Source organism: Crocuta crocuta, unplaced genomic scaffold (assembly GCF_008692635.1).
Source record: "Crocuta crocuta isolate KB4526 unplaced genomic scaffold, BGI_CrCroc_1.0 scaffold276, whole genome shotgun sequence".
NCBI lineage: Eukaryota > Metazoa > Chordata > Mammalia > Carnivora > Hyaenidae > Crocuta > Crocuta crocuta.
Genome location: NW_027531270.1, coordinates 1,905,674 through 1,918,041, shown reverse-complemented (window position 1 = coordinate 1,918,041; position 12,368 = coordinate 1,905,674). Strand labels below are relative to the sequence as shown.

Genomic DNA, 12,368 nt, shown 5'->3' with positions numbered 1-12,368 from the left:
CGAGCCCCGCGTCGGGCTCTGTGCTGACTGCCAGCTCAGAGCCTGGAGCCTCATTCAGAGTCTGTGACTCCCTCTCTCTCTGACCCTCCCCTGCTCACGCTGTCTCTCTCTCTCTCTCCTAGAAATAAAAATATTTAAAAAAAAAAAAAGAAAAGAAAATGTCCATCCCCACCCCCATCTTCCTTTGCACAATCAGAATCAAGGTTTCATTTTCTTCTCTAGCACTTCCTAAGTGCACTGAAGGTGGTTTCTTTCTTACTAAGAATGAGGCTGTGACTAGAAAATATTTGAAATAGAATAATCAAAGAATAGGATGATGGAAAAAGTCTCAGGAGGGTGACTTATACTTGGTCCCTAGGGATATGTTACCTATATTTTCACTAAAAGCAAGCAAAAGTAAATGGGCTAAAGTTGTGGGCAGGAATTACAATTAGCTATAAAATCATCTCTGGGAAACTACTGGTTTGCTTCGGAATCTTTCTTGGCATCTACAAGGATGGCCTGGAGACATTTTTACCCTAGATCAGGTTTGGATTTTAGCACGACATGGTTTAGATGGAGCTTTCAGATTTAATGATCCCAGTGCTTCTAACTCTAGCCTATCAGTATCTACTTGGGAGGAAAGTGGTTACATCAGCATAGGGTGACCTGGGCACAAAGATAAGAACTGGCTCAAATACTTCTTTACTAGAAGTCTTGACTCTTTGTGGAGGTAGGGTTCTGTGGGAGAAAGACTATGGTCTTTGAAGTAATAAAGAACCAAATTCAAATTAAAGCTTTTCTACATACTGGCTATATGAGCCTGGGACTGTTGTTCAGCCTCTGACTGTGTAAGGTGGAATAATAATAATTGTTTCATTGGGTTGTTATTGGGATTAAATAAAATAGCATATGTGCATTACTTGCAGCTGTGCATTACTTGCAGCTCAACAAAATCTGGGTCTCTTTGGTCTCCCTCAATGTTTCCCTATATCTTGCACATATACCTGGCACTCCAATTTGCCAAATGCCATTTTTCTCTGCCTCCTGCACCTGTGTATGTTTCCCAATGATTCTAGATTTGAAGTCTAGGGCCCTGGTTATTAGTTTGTGTTCTTCCCACAAAATGACAGTAAGGATATGGAGTTTTTAAAACTGTGCTAACAATAGCCATGGCTGTGGTTTTGCTCCAAGCATTTTTGCTGCTGACAATTTTGGTGGTAAATCAAAGCCAAGAGAATTCTATCTTCCCACCCACTCCTCTGAACTAAAGTTCCTGATTTAGGGCTTGAACATTCTGGGTGGGATTCAGTTCCAACCAAGTGTGTTGGCAAGCTTGTTTATAAAGGGCATTTGGGGAAGAATAATGAGGAGAATTTTTCTCTCTTTCCCCCCCAAAAATCCTACTTCTTGGAATCTTAAGATATAATAGTCAATCAACACATCTATATATTAATTTTCCCTGTCCTAAATGCCTCTTTTGGTTGTTTGGTACAATTATGAGCAGATCCTTTTCCTGAATAGTGAGAATTGGAGGTGAGAGTATAAAATTCAGAAGGAGGAAATATATGGATCCTGGCCCTTACTTATGGAAGCTTTTAGACATTAAAGGAATTTTAAATGACAAACTCATGATAACAGCTAACAGAAAGGGAAAATTAGTTTCAGTTGAGTATCAGGATGGGCAATAAGTGCTGACAGGAAGGGGAGGAAGGTTTAGAGATGGGACCAGTCAGGATGGCTTAGGAAAGGCTTCTTAGATGTGGGTGGAAAGGTTGTAAAATAGGGTTGGGAAGAGCTAGAAAGTCGAGACTTGACTTAAAGGAGTGAGGAAGGCATCCGTGTCAGGGTAGGTATTTAGGCTAGAGGCTCATCCCAGGAAAGGTAGGTCAGGATGTGAGAAGCTGGGTTAGAAAGGGGGCCTAAGTAGAGGGGGAAAATCAGTTCTGCCAGCTGACTCAGAGAGTCTGGACTGAATATAAACTATTGGAATAATCACAGATTATTTTACAGAGAAAGGGAATTTTTGAACATGGCATTTGAGGATGATGTTTCTCTGTGTTGTTATAAACTGAATTTGTGGTAGGGTCTCTCAGGAGTCCCAGTCATGGATTTGCTTTCTCTTCTATAAATTTGTTTGTTCATCTGTTTGTTCTGCCTGCTTCTGTTGGAGTCATAAAATATGGCTATGTAATTCCCAGATGTTTTGTTCTTTGGGTTGATTTCCTGGTATTTTCATACTTTGTTGGTAGCCCACATTCCCTCATCTTCAGTAAAAGTGGGAAGAGCACAAGGACCACGCTGCACAACACAGTTGAGGGAAACAGATATCATCAAAAGCCGTGCCCATCTCCAACCCTGCCATTCAGATGGTCCGACTCTGGGGTTTTGGCTCATGGTCCTTGGATGGACTTTGAGAGAGTGTAGGACATTACTTTGAGGTGACCAACGTCAGAAGGCTCTATGATTCAACAAATGTTAAGAACCACTGTTGTGTCTTTGTTAGAAGGTAGGTGGCTGGAGATGGTTCCCCAGAGAGAGAAATGTGGTACGAGCATCCTTAGTGCTCAGTAAGGAGCCTCCAGAAACAGTTGAAGGAGCTGAAGGAGAAAGAGAAATTGGGAAATGGGAAATGGGTACAGAGGGACTGGTATGAGTGGTGTCCCATCTTCCTTTGTTCTCCACCCTTTTTCTAGCAGACATTGCTTCTCTGTATTTTCTATACCTGATAATTATAGATTCTGGCCCTCTTTCATTGTAAGTCTGTTTAGTGCCTGCCATTTATCAGGCTCTGAACCAGGTCCTCATGACATCACCTCATGCAATTCCTTTGTTGAAACTGAAATATACCATTGCATTCTGTAAAGCCCCATATTAATGCACGTTATCTTCCCCTTTCATCCTGACCTTTATTATCATTTCCCTTCTTCAGTGAAGGCACTTGCTTTAGTGTATTTAACAATGCTGTTCCAGCCCATGCTCTATATGTGTATTTAGATGCATTCATCAACTCAACAAATACATAGTATTGACTGTTTCAGGTACAGTTGTAGATGCAGGGAAAACAGCCGGAAGCAAACTAATAAAAAAAAAAAAAAGTTGTGTTTCATGTGCCTTACATTCTTTTAGAGTGAGTCAAATCATGACCAAATAAGTAAAACATACACTACATTAAATAGTGATAAGTGCTGTAGAGGGGGATGGGCAGGGGAATAAGATATGTTGTGGGTAGTTGGGTGGTTGAATTTTTTATGGGGCAATTGATGAAAGCTGTGCTATACATATGCTATTTCATGAAATGCAGTAAGGGAGCATCCATGTGGATATCTGGGTCTCAAGTGGTGCAGTTATTGGGGACAACCAATAACTGTCAGGTTAGATGCAAGGTCTTACCTGGTATGTTAGGAGACAGAATGGTTAGAAGCCAGTGGCTAGAGAAAAAAATAACTGAAAAGTGAGAGAAGCAGAGGCTGAGAAGTATCTACATCAGTGACAAATATTGTTGGACTTTGTAGTCCATTGTAAATGCAGACTTTGGCTTCTAATCTGAATGGAAATGGAAACCAGTGGGAGACTGTGAGAAGAGGAATGTTGTAACATTTTTAACAGATATATATGTGTATCCTTGGAAAATATATAATATTTTTTGGCTGTTTTTAAACGTATATAAATGGCATTGTGCTATACACCTCACATGCTTTGATTATGCTATCTAACACTGTTTTTGAGATTTACCCATGTTTATGTTTGTAAATCTACTTTATTATTCATGATTGCTGTGTAGTATTCCATTGTGTTCATATGGCACATTTTACTTATGTATTCCACTAGTAACAGATACTGGCATAGCTCTGACTTCTTGCTACCACACGCAGTCCTGTGATGAATATACTCATATGAGCCTCCTTATGGATTCAGGAGAGTCTCTTTGGAGTGTTTACCTCAGAGAAGGGTTTGGGGTGGGAGGGTGTGTGCATTCTAAATTCCACTAAGACTGTGCTTCAGGATGGTGATCTTGGTTACCCTGCCATCATGAGTGTTTCATGGTTTGTATTTTCTCATCCAATTCTCATGTTGATCTAGCAAAGGAAGTGAAGTTAATTTTTCTTGTGGATGAGGAAACTGAAGCTTAAGCAAATTACCCTAGTTTATATAGATAAGCAAAAAAGCCGGCACTCCAATCCAAAACTGCTGACATAATATTCATTGCTCTTAACAATATAGTACTGAGCACTTCCTCTTCCAGAAATAAGATGAGGCATCCACAGGGCAAGATATTATTTATTATTATTATTACTATTATTATTATTATATTTGAGTATTGCATATTTTGATACCTGGTCTAACTCATTAAGCCTAGGACACCCTTGAGTTTAGCACCAGCATGTATGAGAATGTCTAATTAGAGCCCTTAGCATTTCAAGACAAATTATATGGAGGAAAACCCCATTTTCCTTGGTTCATGATGCCTAGCAAACAGGCTCAAGTTTCAATGGATTGTTCTAATTCTAGTTATTTAGAGACACTAATTGATTTTCAAAGTTTGGGGACTTTAGATAAGAATTCAACATTAAGGGGCGCCTGGGTGGCTTAGTCGTTAAGTGTCCGACTTTCGCTTAGGTCATGATCTCGCTGTTCGTGGGTTCGAGCCCCGCGTCGGGCTCTGTGCTGACTGCCAGCTCAGAGCCTGGAGCCTATTTCGGAGTCTGTGTCTCCCTCTCTCTTTGACCCTACCCTGCTCATGCTGTCTCTCTCTCTCTCTCTCTCCTAGAAATAAATTTAAAAAAACATTAAAAAAAAAGAATTCAACATTAAATATTAGGTAGAATATATTATATTAAGTATATATTGTATGGTAGGCACTGAGCTAAATACTTTACAAGCATAATTTCTTTTATTCCTCACAAGTACCCTATGAAGTATTTACTTTTATTCCCATTTAACTGTTGTGGAAACTAAGTCCCTGAGAGGTGAACTAATTTGTCCAGAGTTACCAGGTGTAAGGTTGAGTTGCAATTTGAAACTGAGCAGCGCTTACTCCTGCAGAGCTTTACTCCAAACTATTTAACTGTGCCATCTTCCTGTGAAAGAAGCTTTTAAAATCTCTTTTTGTTGAAATTGAGAATAATTTCTTGTCAGCTTGGATGGTTTAGACCAGTCAGGGGAAGTACAGAATAAGTTTGACAAGAATGTCAAGACGAAGAGGATCTGAAGTTTGAAAATATCCCCAGCTGTCTTCATTATACCTCCCTGTGTTTACCGAACTGAGAACCTCTATGTTAGGACATCCCATCTATAAGGTCTCAGTGTGATGCCTTCAGAAAAGTAGATAATCTCTAACTGGGCGTGGGTGGTTGGCTGCCTTTTATTTTTAAAACAGTGTCCTCAAAGTCAAACATTCATTGCCGGGAGCCGCGCCAGCCTCTCTGGATGGCAATCACGGCAAGGAAGTGACAATGTTTGCAGCTCCTCCCATGAGAAATGAAAACTGGTATCTCCTTCTGCTACCATTAGCTCATGTTGGATATAAGCCTGCTGGTATTGACCAGGCCTCCCAATATTCCATATCAGACCCATATTCTGAATACAGATACCTCATAAGGAAAAGCATATTCCTGCCTTTACAAAAGAGACTTTAGATGAAAGCTCTATGGGCGATCGTCAAAAGGCTCTTCCTACGGGCCTTGCAGATCCAAGACTTAGATAATAAAGGGGGTTAAGAACACAAGAGTCACTATTGAGCCTGGTCCCATATCAGAAGAGCCTAATTTATAGTTAAAGTACAGATAAGTACAGAACATAACTTACTAATTGGTGATGTATGGCAGTCCCTTCCTCAAGGCCTACATTCCACAAACACCCTCCCTTACACTGGCAACTGGGATGAGGATTGATAAGAGTAGCTAAAACATAAACCCAGGTGCCAAGATGGACACATTTAGGGCCCCCATGAGGACTTCCACACACAAACCAATTCAGAAACATTCATCCTCTTGAGAGCCAGACAGAATGACTCCTAGCTTATCTATGTACAACCTAACCTATATGTTATCCTGTCTTTCACTAAGAGCATCCTGTTATTTCCTTGGTTGTAAATTCACCATGACTGGGATAATTCTGCAATTGATATCACAAAAGACCTCTCATTGTAAGAAATTCCTTTTCTCTGACCTCATATGGTTGTTGAACCTTGAAATAAAGACACCAAAACCGACAGGACAGAGATGCCTGCCTGGTGATCAGAAAGAATCTCGGGGCTCTCTCACTCTCTTTCGCCGACACCGTCCATCCTTCAGGGACCCCTGGACCTGTCGGAGCCGGCGTGGCCTCCGACAATTCATTATCACCAATACGTTGCTCATACCTGCCATAAATAATGTGCAGTTAAGGTTTCATCACCCATGGTTTTCTCTCCACACTTTTTGTTTTGATTGTCTTCTGCAAGAAATATAGTAATAAAGTACAATTTATATCTTTACCCGAGCCAGGTTTATCAAGGTTGCTTGGCTATAAAGTATGTATTTAAAGTCAAGTAGATGGGGGAGAGCACTTGTGGGGATGAGCACTGGGTGTTACATGGAAGGCAACTTGACAATAAACTATTAAAAAAAACAAAGTCAAGTAGATGGGAATTCTGGATTATGTGCTCTTTTGGGTTTCTCTTCTTTGTTTGCACATTTGCTCAACAAATACTTATTAAATACCTAAGTCACAGTCAGATGGAAGAGACAGGCAGTTGACCTGAAATTTTGCTACATTAAGATAAATGGCATATGGGATAAGCCCGGTGCTATGAGAGCACATAGGAAGGGCAGCATAAGCATCAAGGAAGACTTCCTGAGGCAGCAATTTCTGAGCCAAGAACTGAAAGAAAGTGTGGGAGGGTGGGGGTTAGCTGTGTGAAGGGGCCTAGAAGACATTAAAGGCAGGGGAACAGGGTGAGTGTAAAATTTCACAACTGGAGCAGGAAGGAGTCAGGGATGTGGCTGGAAAAATCAACCCAGATCAGACTATGAAGGAAGGAAGGATTATAAAGGAAGAACAGTGGGAACCACTGAAGGGTTTGAAGCCTGGGGGTGGGTAGGGGACATGTCAGTCACATTCACAGTGTAGAAAGGTTCCATGAGTGAAGAATTGACCCTCATCTATCTTGTATGTTTGTTGGTAAATCACAACATTGGAACTGGTGGGTGAGAAATAAAGAGTCTAGATGGATTTGTAGACAGAATGTCTGACTCATAGCCCAAGGGTTCCTTTTGAGCATCTAAAAGGAAGACTTTTCAAATTGGACTTGTTCTTTCCATCTTTAAAAACCTCTGCCAAAATTTTCTAAAGTTCTCTCAAAACCAAAGCCTGAGAGGAGAGTGGAGGCTGAAAACTTTGTTTTCTGTATTCTCCACTATGCATTTCTGGGGCACTGTTGTGAATTGCTCACCCAAAACCTTGCTTCCCTTGAGGAGGAGCCTATTTGAATAGCATCCAGGGAGGAGGGGGAAGGGGGAACCATATGCAGGGTTTGTTGACATACTTAGAAAATGGTTTGAGCCAGTTAAAAACAATTCTTGTGAGGACACCTGGGTGGCTAAATTGGTTGAGAGTCTGAATCTTAATCTTGGCTCAGATCTTAATCTCAGGGTCTTGCAAGCCTCATGTTGAATCCCACACTGAATACTGGACATGGAGCCTACCTGAAAAACAAAAACAAACAAGCAAAAAAAAATCCCTTGTGAAAAATTAATAGGGATTTACAAGTGAATGTTTTAATACAAGCTCAAAGAGCAGGGCAGGATCTCTCGGCAGCTGGCAGCTGACATCACAGATGGCTGGTGCAGGGTGTTTACAGAGCACAAGGTGAGCAGAAGTGAGCTCACCTTCTCATCTGGAATCCAGTGAGGGAGAAGATAGAGGAATTATTTCAGTTGTGAGCTACTGAGCTAGGAGACTTAATTCTTTGCTGCCTGCCCATCATATTCTCATAACTGTGGGCATGAAAGTTGTAGTTAATTTTTGTCTGGTTGCTTTGGGTGAGTTTCTTGAATGTCAGAATTTATAAAATGGCTTTTCTAGTTCTTCTCCTTTTTTGGTAGTGAATCCTTGTTGGCTGCTGTGTCGGAGGCCTGCTCCGACAGGTCCAGGGGCCCCTGAAGGATGGATGGTGTCGGCGAGAGAGAGAGTGAGAGAGCCCCAAGATTCTTTCTGATCACCAGGCAGGCATCTCTGACCTGTCGGTTTTGGTGTCTTTATTTAAAGGTTCAAGAACAACATGAGATCAGAAAAAGGAATTTTTACAATGGGAAGCCTTTTGTGAATTACCTCAATCATAGTGAACTTGAATTGTACAACTAAGGAAATAACAGGATGTTCTTAATGAAAAAATAGGATGACATATATATGTTAAGTCGTAAATAGTTAGGCTAGGAATTATTCTGTTTGGCTCTCAAGAGGATGAATGTTTTTGAACTGGTTAGTTTGTGGAAACCTATTTGATGCTAAATGTGTGAACACCACGGGGGCCCTAAAGGTGTTAGCCTTTTGCTTTTGGGTTATGTGTTAGCTACTCTTTTCTAGCCTCATCCCAGCCACCTGTAAGGGAGGGTGTTTGCAGACGGTATGCCTTGGGGAAGGGACTGCCATACGTCATCAGTTAGAAGAAGCCTTACGTGTTAAGTTCTACCCCTGTTTGTTCCTAAACTCTAAATTAGGCTCTTTGTCTTGGGGCCAGGCTCAATTGTCTTTGATATGCAAGGCCCATAGGAAGAGGCTTTTGACAATCTCCCACAGAGTTCTCATCTAAAATCTCTTTTGTAAAGGCAGGAATATGCTTTTCCTTATGTGGTATCTGTGTGCGGAATATGGGTCTGATATGGAATATTGTGAGGCCTGGTCAATACCAGCAGGCTCATTTCTAATATGAGCAAGTAGTAGCAGAAGGAGATACCAGTTTTCGTTTCTCATGGCAGGAGCTGTGCAAACACTGCCATTTCCTTGCTGTGACTGCCATCAGAGAGGCCAGTGCTGCTCCCAACACTGCTGCACCCTTTTCTTGAGTATATTCTTACCAGACAGTCTGGTCTTTCAGGTAGTTATGAAGGCCCTGTCTCTTTCTCCCTCTTCCTCTCTTCTCACAGCATCCCTTTGGGCCTAGGTGGGTAAAGGGAAGGGTTGGACTGTACATTCTTTGCCATCAGTAGACCTAAATAAATGGATGATGCAGAATGAGGAGAAAGGGGGCCAAAGTGACATCTGACTTTGGCTAGCTGATTGGAGGCCAACAGTTTTAAGACTGGGAACTATTATTTCTATTTTAAACTTCATGATATTTTATTTTTATAAAGATTTTTAAAGTGTTTTTTATTTATGTTGAGAGAGAGAGCATAAGTAGGGGAGGAGCAGAGAGAGGGAAAGAGAGAATCCCAACCAGGCCCCACACTGTCAGCACAGAGCCCAGTGCAGAGCCTGATCTCACAAACTGTGAGATCATGACCTGAGATAAATTCAAATGTCAGACACTTAACTGACTGAGCCACCCAGGCCACCCAATAAAAAAACCATTTTTAAAAATGATTCTGTAATTGAAACAAAGCCCTCTAGCCTATGAATTAATGTGTCTTAACTCATGCTTAAGCATTATACCAAAATCCCATGTATAAATTATTGCACAATAAATTTATACCTTGCTTTGTGTCTTACAGCTGAATTAGTACATGAAGCTATGTGCTAGATGAACCCAATTGGATTATATCATGTAGTTCATTTAAAAAAAAAAAAGCATGTGGGGAGGTTTGCACTTTTTCTTGGGGAAAGCAAGGATAATTTTTCTATGATGTCCTTTGGTATCAGTTTCTGTGATATTTGGGCTGCAACAAGTGACATGAAACTTCTGAACTTTGATTTATTGGTTGAACATCATTGTTCACTAAGTATTTATCATTTACTAGGCATTATGGAAGGATAGCACATACCTGATGAAGATGAAGCAGCAGATTTGAAGCCTGAGCAACAGAACTCAGCAGCCCCAACCCAACTAGGCTTAACTAGCCTCACGGAATCTGATCTGAGACTCTTGGATTTCTCAGCTTGCTACAGTGCTGATCCTAGGATCCTCTTCAGTTCCAGCAACAATGCTGTGCCAGACACTTCAGAGATTTGGTCAAAAGCTGATACGTAGACGTAACCCGCAGCAAGACATGGCTGAAACTCCCCCTACAAAAAGCCTGAACACTTTGGATTTAGTGGCCCTGGGTTTGGGCCACACAGTGGGTGTAGGTGTGTATGTGCTGGCTGGTGAGGTGGCCAGCAATCAAGCAGGACCATCTGCTATGATCTGCTTTTTGATGGCTGGCCTATCTTCTGTGTTGGCTGGGCTGTGCTTTGCAGAGTTTGGTGCCCGGGTTCCCTATTCTGGCTCTGCGTATCTCTACAGCTATGTCACTATAGGTGAACTCTGGGCTTTCATCACTGGCTGGAACCTCATTCTGTTCTTTGTTGCTGGTACAGCTATTGTGGCCTGTGCCTGGACTTTAGCTTTTGACAACCTACCTGGGAATGAGATCTTTCAGACCCTGCGTGATAGTATCTCACCCCACATTCCCAATGTCTTTGTACAATATTTAGACTTCTTTGTTTTGGGCCTTGTGTTGTTATTCATTGGATTGCTGACTTTCAGGAATAGTGAGATTTTCCTGGTTACCAAAGTGTTCACACTGCTGAAAATTTTGGTTCTTGTTTTTTTCATCATCTCTGGCTTCATTAAAGGGGACCTGCACAACTGGAAGCTCACAGAAGAGGACTATGTAAAGGCTGGACTCAATGATACCTCTACCTTGGGGACTCAGGAGTCTGGAGGATTTGTGCCTTTTGGCTTTAAGGGGATTCTCCGTGGAACAGCTACCTGTTTCTATGCATTTATTGGTTTTGACAATATTGTTACCAGAGTCGAAGAAGTCCAGAATCCCCAGCGTTCCATTCCCATGGGCATTGTGATTTCACTGTTCATCAGCTCTTTGATGTATTTTGGTGTCTCTGCAGCACTTACACTTATGGTGCCTTACTACAAGATTCAACGAGGGAGCACCTTGCCTGAGGCATTTCTTCATATTGGCTGGGCCCCTGCCTACTATGTTGTAACTTTTGGATTTTTCTGTAGTCTTTCTGCCAGCCTCTTGGGCTATATGCTCCCCATACGTCAGCTAATATACATGATGGCAAAGGATGGCCTCCTATTCCCTGTCCTTGCCAAGATCCATACTGGCACATACACCCGCATTGTGGCCACTGTGATCTTTGGCATTATCGCATTAATCATGGCCTTCTTTCTTGTACTCACTGATCTTGTGGACTTCAGGTTAATTGTTACCCTGCTTACTTACTCCCTGGTGGCATTTAGTGTTCTCATCCTCCGATATCAGCCTGAGATGCAGAAAGAGGGAAATGAAGCAGAGGTGCAAGAGGAGAATAGACTTGCAGCAGAGACACTGACTCTACAGGAACTAGTTTTTCCAGGCAGCTCCACCCCCACTCCACTCTCTGGCCGGGTTGTCTATGTTTGCTCCTCACTGCTTGTTCTGCTGATCATTCTTCTTTGTCTGGTACTGGCCCAGTCACCAGTTCTGCTTTCTGGAGACCCAGTGTGGATTTCCGTGGTTGTGCTGCTCCTGGTGCTCATCACTGGGATCACTGGGGTCATCTGGAGACAGCCACAGAGGTCCAGTCCCCTTCCCTTTAAGGTCCCTGCTCTGCCTGTCCTCCCACTACTGAGCATCTTTGTGAATGTTTACCTGATGATGCAGATGACAGCTCTCACCTGGGCCCGAGTTGGTGTCTGGATGCTGATTGGGTTTGCTATCTACTTCAGCTATGGGATTCAGCACAGCCTGGCCTCTAACCTCTCTTAAGTTAGGACCAAAACTAGACCTTGAACTCAGCGGTGCCAGTGCATATTCTGTTTGATATCATCACACCTGAATGTATTCTGGTCACTCTGCATAATAATGGAGAGTACTCTTGAGCACATAGAAATTTAGGTCTCCCATGGGATGTTGATGTGGGAGAACACTAATAGAGCTCTATATTTATTGTGGAGTGAGGGATTTTGTTTGTTTGTTTGCTTTTTTAACTTGCTACTTTTTAGTTGTGTCTGCTCACTGTTTTTAAAACAATTTTCACCGGGGCTTCTGGGTGGCTCAGTCAGTTTAGACTGATTCTTGATTTTGGCTCAGGTCATGATCTCAGTTTGTAAGATTGAGCCCTAAGTCGGGCTCTGTGATGACAGTGTGGGGCCTGCTTGGGATTCTCTCTCTCCCCTGCTCCTTGTCCCTCACTCCCCTCTCTCTCAAAAATAAAGACACATTAAAAATTATTATTAAAAGAAACTAGGGAAAGTATTTTTA

At 42.0% G+C, this 12,368-nt stretch overlaps 1 pseudogene; it reads left to right on the top strand.

Annotated features, from left to right (window-relative positions):
• Nucleotides 1-10,100: 10,100 nt before the first annotated feature.
• LOC144237502 (cationic amino acid transporter 3 pseudogene) lies at nt 10,101-11,873 on the top strand (annotated as a pseudogene).
• The last annotated feature ends 495 nt before the right edge of the window (nt 11,874-12,368 follow it).